The sequence below is a fragment of the Carettochelys insculpta genome, chromosome 6 (assembly GCF_033958435.1).
Source record: "Carettochelys insculpta isolate YL-2023 chromosome 6, ASM3395843v1, whole genome shotgun sequence".
In the NCBI taxonomy this organism is placed as follows: domain Eukaryota; kingdom Metazoa; phylum Chordata; order Testudines; family Carettochelyidae; genus Carettochelys; species Carettochelys insculpta.
The window spans coordinates 48,517,816-48,530,648 of NC_134142.1; the positions used below are offsets into that span (position 1 = coordinate 48,517,816).

A 12,833-nucleotide genomic window follows, 5' to 3' on the forward strand; every position below is an offset into this window, starting at 1 on the left:
ACTATTATTCTTTTCAAAACACAAAGCAGTCAAGTAGCACTTTAAAGACTAGCAAAATAGTCTATTAAACTATTTAGCTAGTCTTTAAAGTGCTACTTGGCTGCTTTTTGTTTTGATAGTGTATAGACTAGCACAGCTTCCTCTCTGTTTCTTTTCAAAAGATATCAAAGTGCATGGGTACTCTGAAAATGAACAGAATACACAAGTGGTTTTCAACCTGCAGCCCGTGTGACATCCTCAGGGTGACAGAGAGAGAAAGAGAGAATGTGTATTATATGTATACAAATATATACAGATAGAGAGGAGGGAGGGTGCTTGGCCCACAAACATAGGCACCAGAGAATCGCTGGATTATGCAAATATTGCCAAAGTGCCAATAGAAATTTCTTTATTCAAACTGTTGAGACTGTGGGCTGGGTTAGGTTAAAATTAAGAAATATGAAAGTACAAGATGCTAAATACAATGAGTGTGCTTTCAATTGTTCAGGTGAAAACCACACATTATTCCTTAATTGTAAAAATAAGAAAGATGTCTTTCTGAACATGCATGTCCTTCATTTGAAAATGAACTGAAGGAATGAAGTGACTGAAAAGGTCACCATTTGCAAACAATTCCCTCCCCATAATATCTGAGATATCAAAACTATTTCCTACTGTAAGTATTGGAAAATATTGCAATATCCCAGACTGTAAGGTACCTCTTGTGTCTTCAAACAGTATTCTCCATACAATTTGTTAAAATAAATAGTTTTAGAAATAGAAAGGAAGTTACTTGTAGTTATGTTTTCAAAGACAAAGATAACTAAAATGAAAGGAAAATCAAGAAATTGTATGCACAGTAGAACTTTCATTGATCTCTACTGCATATAGACTATGTCTACATTAGAGGGATTTGCTGGCACAAGGACTCTTATCAACAAAATCCGTGGAGTGTCCAGATTCCCAAGGGTGTTCTGTCGACAATAAGGTGACAGAACACAGCACTTTTGTTGACAGCTGTACACCATGAGGAAGAATGCTTCAGCTGACAGGTATCTGTCAACCAAAAGCCGGTCTGGATGTTCTGTGGGGGTCCTTCTGTCAACAGAAAGGGCTTCTGGAACACCAGACAACCCTGTCTGCTGTGCTTTCAGTTGGGTGTTTTGCCAACAGAATGGCCAGGCAGCCCAGCTGCTCTGCTGACAGAGCGGATTGCTCTTTCAATCTGTCCTGAGGTCTGGCTGTGATCAGTCAACAGAAGTTTTGTTGGAAGATATCTTCTTCTGACAAAAACTTCTGCCAACAAATCCACCTGTCTTGACATAGCCATGGTTTGCCAGGAACAACAACAAAAGAATAATAGATGCCTAAACACGGACAAGGAGGGAAGTAACTTACTGTAGATGCAGGAAAAACAAGGAATCCTGTGGCACCTGAAAGACTAACCCATTTATTATAGCATAATCTTTTCTGGAAATTTGTTAGTCTTTCAGGTGTCACAGGACTCCTTTGTTTTTGCTGAAACAGACCACCTCTCTGAAACATGTAGCTATAGAGGGGTTTGGGGTTTAGTTTGGTTTTGTTTTGTTTTGTTTTGGGTCTAGCTTGTGTCTAGCACTGAATGGGGTAGTGGTGTATGTGGGAGTTGGGACAGACAAATTCACACCAGAATAAGAAGGGTGGCATTTGTTGCAACCTCTCTACATTACCCACACTCCACTTAAGACCTGGGTGGAACAGTGCCACTGGAGGATAAGTAGCAGTATTGCATATAGAATCATATCATAGAACCATAGAGTTCTAGGACTGTAAGGGACCTCAGAAGGTCATCTAGTCCAGCCCCCTGTCCAAAGCAGGATCAACCCCAACTAAATCATCCCAGTCAGGACTATGTCAATCTGGGACTTTAAAATCTCTAGGGATGGAGATTCCACCATCTCTTTCGGTAATGCATTTCAGTGTTTCACCCACCCTCCTGGTGAAATATTTTTTCCTGATGTCTAACCAACACCTCTCCCTCTGTTAACTTCAGATCATTGCTCTCTGTTCACCACTGTGAAGCCTCTCCCCATCCTCTTTAGAGCCTCCTTTCAGGAAGCTGAAGGCTGCTATCAAATCACCCCTAAGTCTTCTCTTCTGCAAACTAAATAAGCCCAAATCCCTCAGCCATTCCTCATACATCAAATGCTCCAGCCCCTTAATCATTTTCATTGCCCTCCACTGAACCCGCTCCAATGCATCCACATCCCTTCTATACTGAGGGGCTCAGAATTAGATGCAATACGCTAGATGTGATCTCACTAGTGCTTTGAAGACATAATCTGAGCGCATTTGATCAAACAGGTTCAGTGATAAAGTTTGTAGCAGGTAACAACAAATACAAAATACAAGACTAACAAGTATTCCAAAGCTGTTACTGAACAGGTTAACTTATTAGCAAGCTGATTATCAATTGTCCAGTGAAAACTAATTTTACGGCAACAATTTGTAGCATACTTCTGTGATATCAACAGACAAATCTGATTTCTGCACACAAAGATATATGCCAAGAATATAAGTATAATGTCACCCCTTACAAATGCTTCATGTAATTTCCTTTCAGGAAGTTCTAAAATATTTAAACAGGACACACAAGTGACTTCATTGTTAATAGAGTCAGCCAACAGCCATATTACCGTTACAAATGGTGACTGCTCCAGACCCAGTATTTCTATGTCATATTAATCTACTCTCATAAATGAAATCAAGAAAGCATACATAAAAACAGCTAAAAGCAAAGGCAAGGGTGTCCCAGCTTTTTTCATTACACAGGCTACAGCTACACTAGAGAGTTCTGTCAAGAAACCTCACAAAGTGTCCACACTAAAAATGCGTTCTGTTGACAGCAAATTGACCGAAGGCGACAGTTTTGTCAACAGCCTTCTGCTTAATGCCTTTCTCAACAGAATTTGTCAACAAAAAAGCTGTGTGGACACTGCAGGGGCCGGGGAGGGGTGTTCCTCTGTCGACAGACTGAGCTTCTGGGCCACTGGGCAGCCCTGTGTGCTGTGCTTCTGGTTGGCCGTTCTGACAAGAGAGCAGCCAAGCAGTCCAGCTGCTCTCTGTCAACAGAGCGGATCATTTTAATCTGCTTTGCTGCCTAGCCACAATCTGTCGACAGAAGTTTTGTCAGAAGATATTTTCTGAGAAAACTTCTGTTGATGGATTGCTCTCATATAGACATAGCTACACTGAACTGAGACAATAGATTACGTCACAGTCAGTAAAAAACTTATTCCAAACAATAGCTGAAGAGGTATGTCACGTCTGTGTTATTCCTGTGCTTCACTTAAGCTGTGTCTACACTACAAGATAAATTCAAATTTATTCAGTTAGCTTGAATTTACCACATGACTATCTTCTTTGTAAAGACCATTAGCTCAATTTTGGGTGCTCCAATCTTGAGATTACAAAACTGTAGTTGCCTGACAGGTATAGTGTCAAGCTTGAATTCAGAAGTTCAATGAAAGACAAGTGTGGAAGCGCCACATCTTAAAAGTGAATTTATAAGACTCCAGACGTGTCCCATATGTAACCCATAATGCCCCTCTCAGTGCTCCGCTCTGGCTGGTGCTCTCCAGTAGTAGGAAGACTATGAATTTCCAAGCAGTAGCAGCGAGCCTTTAGCTGTGGGCTTATGCTGGTATGAGAGCCTGAGAAATGTCTTACTTACTTACTTACTTTCTATGCTATTAGCACTGTGAGTGCATCTACCCATTCAAAGAGCCCCCACAGGGAGTTCACAGCTCTGTCTGTACGCTTGCTATTTTTTTCTGCACTGCCTGGCACCAGCCCATGCCCTACTGTACCACGTCAGCAAGGCTGTGCTGGGGGTCATGACTGCATAACACACCACGAAACTTCTTCTCAGAGGTTTATATTTGTGTGTGAACCCCTTTCCCTCCCTCACAGGTGTCACACAGTGGACAGCCCCCAAATCAACCCGTTTGGTGCTGACATTGCTGCCAGTAGCAGGTTTAGGGCTCCAAGGGTGGGAAAGATATTATGGGCTTTGTTGCTGCCATGGGGAAATCTCCCCTGGCAGTTAAGATGCTGGCGGTTTTCCTGCTGCCATGGGGAAGTCTCCCCCAGAGGCTAAAGGGCTTGCTGCCACCAGGGAAGGATCACCTCAACTGGCCCTCCCTCCACTGATCCCCCCAACCCCCCCTACCCCCACTCCCTTGGCCCATACCGGGGCTTGCTGCCTCTGGAGAAAATTTTCCCCCAGTAGCTAAGAAATCTGGGGTTTGAGTGCTACCATGGGAAAGGAGTACTTCAACTGCCCCCCCACTACACCCCCCCCCCTTGCCATCCTGGGACTTGCTGCTGCTGGGGGGAAACCAAAAATTCTTTTTTCCTGCACTTTTCTATCCTCTTTCTTCTCACTTTAAAAAACAGTCCAGCACCCAGCATTATTTTCCGGGATCACATGCATGCAGTGATGGGAGGTGGGACATTCGTGGATGGCCATTTGAGACAGTCGTTGTACCTATGTTGGCAATATCTGTCACACGACTCGGGAAACCAAAAATTCTTTCTTCCTACACTTTTCTATCCTCTATCATCCCACTGTCAAATACAGTCTGGGTCTCTGTTGTATTTTCAGGGATCACATGTATGCAATGATGGGAAGTGGTACACTCAGTGGATGGCCAGTTGAGAACACAGTTGTTACACCTGTGTGGGCAATGTAATGACATGGGAAACCAAAGTATTTTTTTTCCTATACTTTTCTATCATCTTTCTTCTCACTTTACAAAACAGTTCAGACCCATGAATTATTATCAGGGATCATATGCACTGATGGGAGGTGGATGGCCAGTTGAGAACACAGTCATTGCACAGAAGCCTTAGAGTGCACCGGAAAGCCAAAGACTCTTTCCAATACCAACACAGTGAAGCAGAAAACTAAAAATTCTTTTTTCATAAATTTTCCTATCCTCTTTCATCTCACTTTAAAAAAACAGTCCAGACCCCTACATTATTTTCAAGGATCACATGCATGCAATGATGGGAGGTAGGATACTCAGTGGATGGCCATGCTGCACCCGTGTTAGCAATGTGATGCGGGGGGAAACCAAAAACTCTTTTTTCCTAGACTTTTCTATCCTCTTTCTTCTAACTTTGGAGGGTCCCTGCATTATTTCCAGGGATTGGCGTATTTTCAGGGATTGGGAGGAGAATGAGGAAAATGTAATGTGGGAAGATGATGTGAAGACCAGTGAGCATACCCAGAATGCTACAGAGATGCGGGGACTGTAGGAGAGTTTTCCACAATGCATTACTGCAACAGTTGATGGTAGACAATTTGAGTGTGGCAGCAATGACTCAACTTTGTGGGAGCACATGGGAAGTGAGGATGGTCAAATTCAAACTTATAAATTCTAGAATTAGAACTTCGATATAAATAAATTTGAATTTATCTCATAGTGCAGACAGAGCTTTAGTTTCTTACTAATTAATTTAGTTTTAGTTTTCACTCCAAAAGTTGCTCTCTTACTTCTCTGATCCTGAATAGTTTTCCTCATCAATGATTTTGTCTGTCCCACAGCTACATTACTGCCTATAATTTGCAGTATACAATTTAGGAGCAAAATTCAAAACATTGTAAATTCTTTAGGGCTGCTGAGGCCTGCAAATGAAATGGGTTTCTCTCCCTATTCATGGTCCTTATTCTTTAACTCCCCCCACAGTCCTCCACACACAGGCTCCTATTTAGAGATGATCACCTCCATCTAGCTTTTCCTGCCACTGAAATATTGCAAGTAGTCAGCATGAACAGGATGTACCATCCTGTTTATTAAGGAAACTTTAGCTTTAATTATAGATAGAGTAAGATATGCAGCATTGTTAACAATGATCAGTGTTCCCATTTTGATTATGATCAGAAAATACTGCATAAAATATATACATTTCATTGATGGTTTACCAGAAATAAATGGGGGAAAAAACTACAGGTTTTCTACTTTTAGCCATTATTTCTTCTTTCTCTATGATCATTGTTTAAAACAAACAAAGACTTAACTAGTTTTCTTTCTTTCAGCTACATTGTAATTTATTTTTCACACCAAGCCTAAACACATCACCACTCACATTTTTTTCTCATTGATTTTCTATTTCTGTGTACCACTACCTAAAATCCATTGGCATATGTTTAAATGTAATTGACTTACTAATTATTGCTATCCAGTTCTACGGTGTTAATTGCACAGTATGGTTGTTCAGTGCATGAATGACATAACTTGAATAAGATCTGTGGACATGATCAAGTAGAAATCTGTAAATGTTCTGCATGTGGAGTTTAAAAGCAGTATTTGTTATTTAAGAGTCTTTTACTAATAACTCATCAGTCCTTTTGGACTTCTGACCCCTTCGGAAAAATACTCCAACACAAGTGAACTGATGTTTAAAAATGCAGACTGGACTGGATAATCACACCTTTAATATCTGTCAATCAAATCCAATAAAAATCTAAATGTGTGTCTTGGTATATGGCTTCCATGTACATAAATATCTTGTAAGAGTTTCATGACATTCAGTCCAATGTCATTTTTACGGCACTGGAATGCCTTTTGATTTATGTGTTTTGCCCTCATGCAAGTGATACGGGACTATAATGACAGTTCCTAATTTTACAACTAACATAAATATGTTAAACAGGGTACATTTTGCCTCTGGTAGCCGAGCTCCAATGCTAGTTAATATTATAGGTAACAGAAGAGATCTTAAATATGTACTTCTTAACTTGCACTTTATTTTTAATTTGTACCCTCTCCATCATATTTGGCATTTTGAGAAATGAGAAAATAATGTTCTGATAATTCTAGAACATAGAATGAAAGTTATTTTCCTCAGTGTTCTGATTTCATTACATCAACATTTTACTTTTTCCACCCTGAAGCAGTTGATTTCATGCTGTTCATCTGCAGGAGAAGAATAATACTTTGGTATACCAGGGTATATCAGACTAGAACACTTCAGAAACATGACGGGTTTCTTATGGGATTTGGTAGTCGCATGACAGACTAGGCTCACATGTGCTGAGTGGGTCATTTATTAAATCCAGTCTACAACCTTCTTCCATTTATCTGATCGACCAATTTAAAGATACTGCTTTTAAAAATCGGCATTCGATCTAGGATGCTCAGAGGGCAGAACAAAATTAATTTATTATAAGCTGTCATAATATATTGCCATGCAGTGATGCAGGTGAGTAAGCCCACCATGCATGATCATAAAAGGCTTGCAGGGATAGGAAGTCTGGATGCAGTGGGGGAAATCAGACTCTGTATGAGCAGAGAAAAGCAAATATATGAATCCATATCGCCACTCTTCCACCTTTCCCACGTTTCAGTCAGCAGTGATGATCAGGTGCCAGGCAAGGAGCACACTCTATCTGGCAGTGCAACTGATGTAGCCGATTTCAGTGGGCCATCATGAAACACAAGTTCAGGGAGAAATGTGACTCAGAGGCATCTCTCAGAGTCGTAATTCATTTTTGGAGCTTTGCTTATGTCAGGGCAGTTATATGACATCCTGGACTAAAGCATTAATGTAGCACATTCTGAATAACGTCACAGACAATTGCTTCAGTGAGGTGAAATCCTACCAGAAATCACCTGTTTTGATGACCTAATTGCTTATTCTGTGAATGAAATCTATTTTCATCACTTTAATTAAATTGTAACCTCCTGGCTCCCCATGGAATCGTCGCCACAGAAAGTTTGTTTATACACATTTTGTCAGAGAATTTTCAAGAAATTCAGTGCTGCTGGAACTATTTTTGGGGTGGAGCTGCTGAGTGGTACCCCCTGAACCTTTTGAGATCAGGTTGCCAACTTGCCTGGACTGGACTCCATTGTTACAAATGGCGTATGGTCTGAGCAGTCCAGGAGAGTTGGCAACCCTCACTGCCCCAGCCTTGGGCCACTGCTGGGGGGCAGATGTAGAGCGCTGGTCCAGCAGCAGGATGCCAGGTTTAAAACTTGTGGCGGTTGGCAGAGCCTGCAGCAGGACCAGCAGGTGACAGGCCTCCTGGGCAGGGGAGAGGACGGCAGAGCCATGGGAACTGGGAAATGTGCAAATGGGGGCTGGAGTGGGGGAGACCCAAGCTGCACTGGGAGTGTGTGACTGCAAGTGCTGGGTGTGAGCTAAGCAGTGTGCAAGGGGACACATAATGCAGGTGGCAGGGCCAACAGGAACTCAGGAGGGCCTGCAGAGCCCGCAGCAGGGCCAGTGAGACCCAGCAGGGGCAGTGGACCCATGGGATGGCTGGCAAGGAGCATGTAAGAGGGCAGCCCAGAGGCTGGGACCCAGAGGATGAAAAGCTAGTAACTGGGCCAGCCCGCAGGTGTAGGGAAGACAGGTGCAAACCTGGGGGGCTGCAGCCCCCCTCCCATCCCCAACATCCCTGCTTTCTGCACTTATGATCCAAGTGACCTAGGATTTACAAATCAGAGAAACTCAACTGATTTTGATCTGAGAATCTGGCCCAATATTTCTAAGCAAGGGAAGGTGACAGGCCTTTCCTGCCTCAGAACTGCACACTCATCACATTACCTTATTTTTAATAGTTTAAAAACTAACCTGAGCTACAGAATCACAATTTTGCAATTATTCACAAGATTTCTACATTTCATTGTGAAAATTCAAAATGTAAAGTGTTTTAGGTGATAGCAGTATTTGGACTTGGTTTAGTAAAGCTATCAAACTCATTAATGCTGTGCCAAATAACCAGCACAGCAATCAAATACCTGAAAATTTGGCACACAAGGCTATACTCAAAATGCCTAATGCAATAAATCAGTGGCGGGGAACAAAGAAACATCACAGCCATCACACACAGTGCAGGTCCAGTGAGGTGAAGGGTCAGTCCACTGTCTGCCACTATAGGGGGCCCTGTTTGCTTGTACTGCATTGATTGTGGATGAGGCTCAAAGAATCCGCTCTTTCAGAAGACTGGAAGCCCTCATTTTCAAAAGGCACTGCACGGTTAAGCTCAGCTTTGCAGGGAACCAAGCCTACCTTGACATGCCCAAATGACCCTGGAATTGTTTCTTAAAATAGCCCCAATGGAAGGAACCTGTAAACTACAGGCAGGGTCTAGTGGCTGGCACCCTGAGAAACAAGGGGTTATCACTGTCTCCATCCCTTAGAAGCCAGGATGAGGAGCAATAGGACAAGGTCCCATTTCCACACCTGAACATTTTGGGGGTGACCAGGGTAGAAGGTGAATGAAAGAACCACCTGCCCCCCAACCCAAGGTGGACTGATTAGGGGGCGATATATGTAGCAGATAGGTAACTGCTCTGTACTAGGTTGTGGATATTGGTTGTTGATTTAGCTACAGGAATGCTATGCTATGAGGGTATGAAACCAAAGATATGTCTACACTAGGAGCTGGGGCACTCTTTCCATCTACCCAGACATACCCATGCACACTTTCATTGAGCTATAATGCTAAAAATAGCAGTCTATCCAAAGTAGCCCAGTCAATGGCACAGGCTAGCCATACAGAATACAAACTCACCTCAACACTATGGGTACATACTCAGCATGGGACTACAATGATTTGCAAGAGGGAACATTTAAGCATACCAGCACAGTCCACACAGGTCAGCTTCTGCATGATGCATAGTAGAGACAAAAATTTATAGCCCAGGGATGCGAACTAAACCACTATGTAGGGGAGCTCTTATTAGCTTTGGTTGACAGCCTTGATGATTCGTACTCAGGCAGACAATGTAGGTATTCATGCCTCTGAAGTTTCACTCTAATAATGTGGCATCCAGGGTCTGCGGAAGGGAAGGAAAGATGCCTACCTGAAAACTCATAGACTTTCCGGCAGAGAGTTTCAAGCAAAGTATTTGAAAGAAGTCACAGCGAGGAGATACGAGCACTGATGGAGGGTCAGTCTGAGAGAAGAGTGGCTTTGCCCAGTCTGGGATAAACTGGAGTTGCCTACACTTACAAGAAAAGGCTAAGATTTAGATAGGATAATATGTGTACAGGCCTCTGGTTATGTTTAACCTTTTCCTTCTCTGTCTCCTATCTTCATATGGACAAATAAATAATGCTTTGTTCTGATGATGCTTTTCTCTGACACTGTATTTTCATACTGGTCACAAGTCTTGGAGGGAAATCTAGAATAGGGGCCAAAACCCAGCTGGACCTGCTAAAGACTTGCCTGGTAAACAAGAGCACTGTGACCTCGGGACCCATTTTAAAAGTGGGGTGAGTTTCAAGATTTCATTCTGAGTGCAATACAGGCATGAGGCCGTCACTTGGAAAGGTTGCCCAGCGAGAGATCAAGTAAGAGTGCAAGATCCAGCTCACCCTGAACCCTAGCAATTGATGTTCTGGAGGGAAATCTAAGGCTTGGGTTTACCACAGCATCCTGGTGAGCAGCCACAAGGCACTGATCCTCTTGCAATCTAACACACAGGCAGAATATTTCATATTTGTTTAGTGAACCTATTGAAGACTCATTTCCAACTGACCATCACACCAGCAAAATATCTAAACAAATGTGTCAAAAATGATGGTACATACAATGAATAATGCCTATGCGATAATATAAAAGATAATCAACTTAAAACACTAACAGTGGCATTTCAAATCTATTTTCATGTGTATTAATTTGTCATTCTAGAAGCACACAAATGTGCATCCTCCAATCATATGCATCTTTATAAAACATGCACACATTGTTACAGTAGATAGGTGTTAATCAGCACTTTCAGTAGATTACCTGATCAGATGTCAGGAATGTATTAACTTTGTGTGAAGGTTTTATTCAAAAATGAAATTACAGATATGTCTTATTATTTGCTTTCCTACACCTCATCTGGCAAACTGCATACAAATACTAAGCTCCAAGAATTAAAAACACATTAATCTTAAGAATATTTCACATACTTTAACAAATGAGATTTCCTTTAACACATCTAGCTGTATAACATTTATTTGTTTTGCTCACTCTTCCACAACTTAAAATGGGTTAAAGTAGGCAGCAGTCCTTATGTTTCATATATCACTTTTAATCCCTGTAAACTGGATTGGCAGCAACAGATCCTAAGTCTGCATTCTTCCAAGAAGTGTGTTGGCATTCTTTTCCCACCTCAAAACATTTAAAATTGCCAGAAAAAATATTCTTCAAATGGCTGTTTCACCACAAACCTTCATGTGTTTTATGGCTCTCCTCCTGGCCTGATTACTCCAGGATGAGTTTTCCCTGAATAAGCAGAGCAAGATCAAATCCCAGATGTCTTTCTTTAATGGTTTTTTAACTTCTCAAATTAAAACGAAAAGTTTTATGTATGAAAAGACACAGAAATCTTAAAAACAAGTATATGCAAGATCTCAAAGTATTTGACAAGTCAAACAGTTGTGTGTGATTTCTTTTAATTTGTACTTATTCATACATTGTAGAGAGTGCATTCATACATTTTAGAGATTTTCCTTTCCATTGTGAAGCATGACAGCTTCTCTGTTCAAGGATTTCTAGTCATCTAAGTAAAGAGAGTTCTCCATCTGTAGCTGGGGGAGGGAGCACTGGCCTTTCTCCCACAGTCTGGTAGTTACTATAGGAACTATTGTGCCTCCTTCAAAAGGGTTACAGATAGGGTGATTAAAATTCTTCACGGGAGAGCCCCCACTCCTCTCCTTGACAATGAAACTCTTTAGAGAGAAGGCTAAGCTTCTAGTTCAGGAATGACAGCACCTGAAGGGATGAGGTAGCAGAGGGTCACCACAGCTTTAAACAGATCCAAAGGGGGGAAAAAAAACTGCTGGGGTCCACAGACTTGTCAGCACTCCAGCAAACGGTGAGGTGTTCAAAGGCAACTGAGAGGAAACCCTAAATGGGTTTGTGGTGGTACTGAATCAAAGAATGGCTGAATAGATGTTTTATTCCCTGGAAATCCCGACAAGCTTATTGGAAACTCGCAGGAAACAGAAAGAGTAGGAACATCCTCAGGGCATGAAACACAACCACATTCAGATTATAATGTGATTTCCAAAAACTCTTTCCAGGGGCAAGGAACACAGCACACTTTCAAGTAAATCCAAAAATTGGGGCAAATAAAGCTATTACCATGCCAATGAAGAAAAAAGATCAACTATTTAATCTACCCATCAGTTCAGTGAAGGGTAGCAAAATGTATTGTGGCAGTATCAAGTCGGGGTAATAATCCTCTGCAGTTTTATCATTACCATTTACTATTTATACTGTGATAATACTCAGAGTCCCCAGCCATGGAGCTAGCTGCTGTACCAATGTACACAAAGATATGTCCTACATGTATACAATTTAAGAAGTCAAGCAACGTAAATAAAGTGTGAGTGAGAGAGAGAGAGATGATGAAACATTTCAGGCACACATTTTATACACATTCACCATTTCTTCTACTATTAACATAGTTAAAATAAGTATAAATGAATCCCACCCACCTATCCCTCAACTTGATCCAATATTAACTGGAGGTTTCCTCTAGGAATCATGACAGGAGTCAGCCTTGAGCAAAGGTCTGAAGCAGATAAAGGAAGTGGCTTTATGGTTCACTCTAGGAAGAGTGGCCCAAGAGTAAGTTGCACAGCAGGAAGCAGGGTAAAAAGTTAAATTAACAAATGAGGGGCATTCTTGAGGGAACACAAGAGGTAGAAATGAGTGTGGGGGAAAATGGAATGGAAATATGGCAAATGTGCAGATAAACATTCACATTTGTGGATATTTGTCCAAACTCAAGTGCAGGAAGATTCAATTGCAACAAAACAAAAAACATTATGATAACATTTAGAAATACCTTAACATTCTG

The 12,833-nt window shown here is 41.6% G+C and overlaps 1 protein-coding gene across 4 annotated transcripts in view; it reads right to left on the reverse strand.

Annotated features, from left to right (window-relative positions):
* NPAS3 (neuronal PAS domain protein 3) overlaps nt 1–12,833 on the reverse strand; it is an 870,281-nt gene that overhangs the window by 452,477 nt on the left and 404,971 nt on the right. The window lies entirely within an intron of this gene.